Consider the following 6,622-nt stretch of genomic DNA (forward strand, 5'->3'; position numbering starts at 1 on the left):
TTCAATGGACGGTCCATGAAGTACTCAAACAAGAGGCTGTAGTTCATGCAGACACTTTTGCACATTCACATGATTGAGGGCGACAAATAAAACGTGTGCTAACTATAAAACTGCATGTGCTACAAAAAAAAAAACGGAGGGAATCACCAGACTTGGAGGATGTTTAGTCAGTTGTTTCATTTTGGAGGGAAAACGCAGATAACAGACGAGGAAAACCTATATTACATTAGATGACAACTTTCTGGCTTCAAAAAAACACCAAATTACAAAACGCCAAAACCAGTGAAGTTGGCACGTTGTGTGAATCGTTAAAAAAACCAGAATACAATCATTTGCAAATCCTTTTCAACCTATATTCAATTGAATAGACTGCAAAGACGGGCTTCACGGTGGCAGAGGGGTTAGTGCAGGGGTAGGGAACCTATGGCTCTCGAGCCAGATGTGGCTCTTTTGATGACTGCATCTGGCTCTCAGATAAATCTTAGCTGACGTTGCTTAACACGATAAGTAATTAATAATTCCGCTGGTAATCAAAGTGTTGAAAATAACATTCAAAATATTAAACATTCTCATGCATTTGAATCTTCCCGGTAAGGTTTATCCAGGTGTACTGGAGAGGAGGCTACGCCGGATAGTCGAACCTCGGATTCAGGAGGAACAGTGTGGTTTTCGTCCTGGTCGTGGAACTGTGGACCAGCTCTATACTCTCGGCAGGGTTCTTGAGGGTGCATGGGAGTTTGCCCAACCAGTCTACATGTGCTTTGTGGACTTGGAGAAGGCATTCGACCGTGTCCCTCGGGAAGTCCTGTGGGGAGTGCTCAGAGAGTATGGGGTATTGGACTGTCTTATTGTGGCGGTCCGCTCCCTGTACGATCAGTGTCAGAGCTTGGTCCGCATTGCCGGTGGTAAGTCGAACACATTTCCAGTGAGGGTTGGACTCCGCCAAGGCTGTCCTTTGTCACCCATTCTGTTCATAACTTTTATGGACAGAATTTCTAGGCGCAGTTAAGGTGTTGAGGGGTTCCGGTTTGGTGACCGCAGGATTAGGTCTCTGCTTTTTGCAGATGATGTGGTCCTGATGGCTTCATCTGACCGGGATCTTCAGCTCTCGCTGGATCGGTTCGCAGCCGAGTGTGAAGCGACCGGAATTAGAATCAGCACCTCCAAGTCCGAGTCCATGGTTCTCGCCCGGAAAAGGGTGGAATGCCATCTCTAGGTTGGGGAGGAAACCCTACCCCAAGTGGAGGAGTTCAAGTACCTAGGAGTCTTGTTCACGAGTGGGGGAAGAGTGGATCGTGAGATCGACAGGCGGATCGGTGCGGCGTCTTCAGTAATGCGGACGTTGTACCGATCCGTTGTGAAGAAGGAGCTGAGCCGGAAGGCAAAGCTCTCAATTTACCGGTCGATCTACGTTCCCATCCTCACCTATGGTCATGAGCTTTGGGTCATGACCGAAAGGATAAGATCACGGGTACAAGCGGCCCAAATGAGTTTCCTCCGCCGTGTGGCGGGTCTCTCCCTTAGAGATAGGGTGAGAAGCTCTGCCATCCGGGAGGAACTCAAAGTAAAGCCGCTGCTCCTTCACATCGAGAGGAGCCAGATGAGGTGGTTTGGGCATCTGGTCAGGATGCCACCCGAACGCCTCCCTAGGGAGGTGTTTAGGGCACGTCCAACCGGTAGGAGGCCACGGGGAAGACCCAGGACACGTTGGGAAGACTATGTCTCCCGGCTGGCCTGGGAACGCCTCGGGATCCCCCGGGAAGAGCTAGACGAAGTGGCTGGGGAGAGGGAAGTCTGGGTTTCCCTGCTTAGGCTGTTGCCCCCGCGACCCGACCTCGGATAAGCGGAAGATGATGGATGGATGGATGCATTTGAATCCATCCATCCGTTTCTACCTCACCTGTATCGCATTAATGGTCAAAAGTATTTTATTTATTATTGGTTAGCTTCAGAAAAACAGTGTTATTAAAAACAATAAGAGATGCACGCTTTTAGTTGTTGTAATCTGGGAAAGTCCAGATGAAAAATGAGGTGTAGAATTCTCTCGTCAGAGCGTGGAATGACACTGTACAAGAGTACAGGTCTACGGCTTCCTCATCATTGAGCTAAATTGAATCCAGTCTTTTTTTAATTTCTTGCTTCTTGTCTGTTTAATAGATGTCATCAGTGTTTGAACCTGACAGTTGTATTCAGTGTTAAAAATATTATATGGCTCTCACGGAAATACATTTAAAAATATTTGGCTTTCAGGGCTCTCTCAGCCAAAAAGGTTCCTGACCCCCTGGGTTAGTGCGTCTGCCTCACAATACGAAGGTCCTGCAGTCCTGGGTTCAATCCCAGGCTCGGGATCTTTCTGTGTGGAGTTTGCATGTTCTCCCCGTGAATGCGTGGGTTCCCTCCGGGTACTCCGGCTTCCTCCCACTTCCAAAGACATGCACCTGGGGATAGGTTGATTGGCAACACTAAATTGACCCAAGTGTGTGAATGTGAGTCTGAATGTTGTCTATCTGTGTTGGCTCTGCGATGAGGTGGCGACTTGTCCAAAGTGTACCCCACCTCCCACCCGATTATAGCTGAGATAGGCGCCAGCACCCCCCGTGACCCCAAAAGGGAATAAGCAGTAGAAAATGGATGGATGGATAGACTGCAAAGACAAGATACTTAATGGTCAAACTGGTAAACTTTATTTTTTGCACATATTAGCTCATTTGGAATTTGATGCCTGCAACGTGTTTCAAAAAAGCTGGGAGAAGTGGCAACAAAGACTGAGAAAGTATAGGAATGCTCATCAAACGCTTATTTGGAACATCCCACAGGTGAACAGGTGGGTGCCATGATTGGGTATAAAAACAGCTTCCGTGATATGCCCAATCATTCACAAACAAGGTTGGGGCGAGGGTCACCACTTTGTCAACAAATGCGTGAGCAAATTGTCCAACAGTTTAAGAACAACATTTCTCAACGAACTATTGCAAGGAATTTAGGGATTTTCACCGTAGATTTCACCATCTACGGTCCGTGGAGATTCAGAGAAGATGGAGAAATCACTGCACATAAACAATGTTATTACAGTCCTTCTATCCCTCAGGCAGTACTGCATCAAAAAGCGATATCAGTGTGGAAAGGATATTACCACTTGGGCTCAGGAACATTTCAGAAAACCACTGTCAGTAACTATAGGTTGTCGCTACATTTGTAAGTGCAAGTTAAAACTCTACTATGCAAAGCGAAAGCCATTTATCAACAACACCCAGAAACATTGCCGGCTTTGTTGGGCCTGAGCTCATCTAATATGGACTGATGCAAAGTGGAAAAGTGTTCTGTAGTCTGAGGAGTCCACAATTCAAATTGTTTTTAGACACTCTGGACGGCGTGTCCTCCGGAACAAGAGGACAAGAACCATCTGGATTGTTTTTGGCGCAAACTTCCAAAGCCAGCATCTTTGATGGTATAGGGTGTAACTCACACATCTGTGGGGGCACCATTAAAGCTGAAAGGTACATACAGGTTTTGGAGCAACATATGTTGTCATCCAAGCAACGTTATCATGGATGCCCCTGCTTATTTCAGCAAGACAATGCCAAGCCGTGTGTTACAACAGTATGGCTTCATAGTAAAGGAGTGCGGGTACTACACTGTGGTCAGGTGACCTTTCTGAAGAAGACTGCAGATGACAGTCAAAACATGCCGGGTAAAAATTCCATCTAATATACCGAAAATATGCTTTGATTACAAGAAAATTTGAAAAAGTATATATTTAAAAAAAAGTGCCATTTTAGAAGGCTGGAATTCTACACACTATTGTTTTATGTCAAATACATTGTGGTGGGGCATAAAAATAAACTGTTTAAAAACGTTTGTAGCTATAGTGTGGAAAGGGAGAACAATCTAATGCAAAAACCTACTCCAATCCTTGGGATGGGCATCTACATCAACAAAATGAAAGGACAGACTGTAAAAATAAACAATAAAAATAAATTTTAATTTTTTTTTTTAAACTTGGGATGTGTTGCAGACACTGCTGGACTGGATCCGGCTTGCAGGCCATAGTTTGGGGACCCTTGATCTAGCGGTTTTGACCACATCGTTCAGTTTCGATTGATGCTGTGAGGCTGGTACAGTATTTGCTCAAGCGGGACTGCAGAAGGAGTACAGTACAGCCTGACCTACTTCATTATCCAACATACACAAGGCAATTCTTACAGTGGCTTTAAGGTTTCCAAAAGAAGAAGTCCTCAGTGTGAGTGAAAGTCACACGGTTACTCAACACTTCTTCAAAGGTGAATCGGCCACTTGGTGTGCGTTAGAAATTGCTCAATTGTAGTGCAAAGGACATACCATTAGAGCAGAGTCATAACCCCCAACTCCATTGCCAGTCATGTCCTGTTCTATTTGCTATCTGAGAACACAAAACTGAGGATATTGGGAAATGCCAGGACTGGGACTATAGTACATTCTGTACAATGACTCACCGTGCCACCATGTCCTTAACTAGTTTTGTGGGTGAGCAAACATCATGTGGCAATATGAGCTCATTAAAAGTTGTGTGGATATAAAACGTCAGAGAATAACATAGCCATTTAAAATTGAGTCCACCAGCAGCTGCTTACGAGTTCGCACGTTCATTTTTTAAGGAAAAAAAGCGATGGCTGACTCATTCCGTGTGTGTGTGTGTGTGTGTGTGCCAGAGACAAAGGCTTATCGTCACCTTACATGTTGCTTACAATCTGCTTGCTATTTGTCCAAGTAGCTGACAGAGAGTGTGGCCATTTTAATAAAATAACTTTACAGAACAAAATAATCTAAATTACAACTTTACAGACTGGACAAATTGTAGATCATTAGTGTGAGAGTGAATGTTGTCTATCTATCTGTGCTGGCCCTGCAATGAGGTGTCGACTTGTCCAGGGTTTACTCCGACTTCCGCCTGAATGCAGCTGGGATAGCACAACCCTGAAAAGTACAAGCGGTAGGAAATGGATGGATAGTATATGCTTGCAGTAAATGTAGCTTGTGAGAGTGCACGTTGGCAAAGTTTGAAGTTTGCCGCTGCTGTTCACATTGATGACCTCTGACTGCTGCATCAGCTCCACCACTAACCACATTGTGAAGTATGCGGGCGACACAACAGTAGAGGGCCTCATCCGTGACAACCACGACATGGACTACAGGGAGGAGGAGATACATCTAGTTGATTGGTGCAGAACCAACAACCTGGTCCTGAACGTCGACAAGACCAAGGAGATCATCGTTGACTTCAGGAAGCACCAGTCCAGCCACGCTCCACTCTTCATCAACGGCACAGCGGTGGAGGTGGTAAGCAGCACCGAGTTCCTGGGGGTGCAGATCACTGACAATATAACCTGGTCCCTACACACGCTGAGCTCTTGTAATAAGAGCTCAGCAGCGCATGCACTTTTTGCATCGGATTTAAAGAGCACAGCTCCCTCCGCCCATTCTCAGCACATTCTACAGAGGCACAATAGAGAGCCTACTGACCAACAGCATCTCTGTCTGGACTGGAGCCTGCAATGCCTCAGACTGGAAGTCTCTCCAGAGAGTGGTGAGGACGGCGGAAAAGATTATCAGGACTCCTCTTCCTCCTATCCAGGAGATTGCAAAAAGCCGCTGCCTGACCAGGGCTCAGAAAATCTGAAGAGACTCCTCCCACACCCACCAAGGATTGTTTTCACTGCTGGACTCTAGGAAGAGGTTCCGCAGCCTCCGAAGCAGAACCTCCAGGTTCTGTAACAGCTTCTTCCCTCAGGCCGTAAGACTATTGAACGCATCATTTTTTTTTTTTTTTTTTCTTCTATGTCCCACTCTCCCTTGTGGAGGGGGTCCGGTCCGATCCGGTGGCCATGTACTGCTTGCCTGTGTATCGACTGGGGACATCTCTGCGCTGCTGATCCGCCTCCGCTTGGGATGGTTTCCTGCTGGCTCCGCTGTGAACGGGACTCTCGCTGCTGTGTTGGATCCGCTTTGGACTGGACTCTCGCGACTGTGTTGGATCCATTGTGGATTGAACTTTCACAGTATCATGTTAGACCCGCTCGACATCCATTGCTTTCCTCCTCTCTAAGGTTCTCATAGTCATTATTGTCACCGATGTCCCACTGGGTGTGAGTTTTCCTTGCCCTTATGTGGGCCTACCGAGGATGTCGTGGTGGTTTGTGCAGCCCTTTGAGACACTAGTGATTTAGGGCTATATAAGTAAACATTGATTGATTGATTGATTGATTGATCATAACTATCCCTTTAATTCACCCCAAAATGGATTAACTCGCTGGAATAAAAAGACAATATAACATACATCCATAAACATGGATGCATACGCAAAAGTGCAACATATTTATCTGTACAGTAATCTATTTATTTATATCTGCACCTCATTGCAATTTTTATCCTGCACTACCATGAGCTAATGCAACGAAATTTCGTTCTTATTTGTACTGTAAAGTTCAAATTTGAATGACAATAAAAAGGAAGTCTAAGTCTAGTCTTTAATTTCAGACGGCGCAAATTGTTTCCAACAACTAGACAAGTTGCCAAATCATATATTAGCAAAACAAAATACAGATGCCTGTCAAGTTTAAGATGAAGTGTGGTCTTATAATTGTTA

This window comes from Nerophis ophidion, linkage group LG12 (assembly GCF_033978795.1).
Source record: "Nerophis ophidion isolate RoL-2023_Sa linkage group LG12, RoL_Noph_v1.0, whole genome shotgun sequence".
Lineage (NCBI taxonomy): Eukaryota > Metazoa > Chordata > Actinopteri > Syngnathiformes > Syngnathidae > Nerophis > Nerophis ophidion.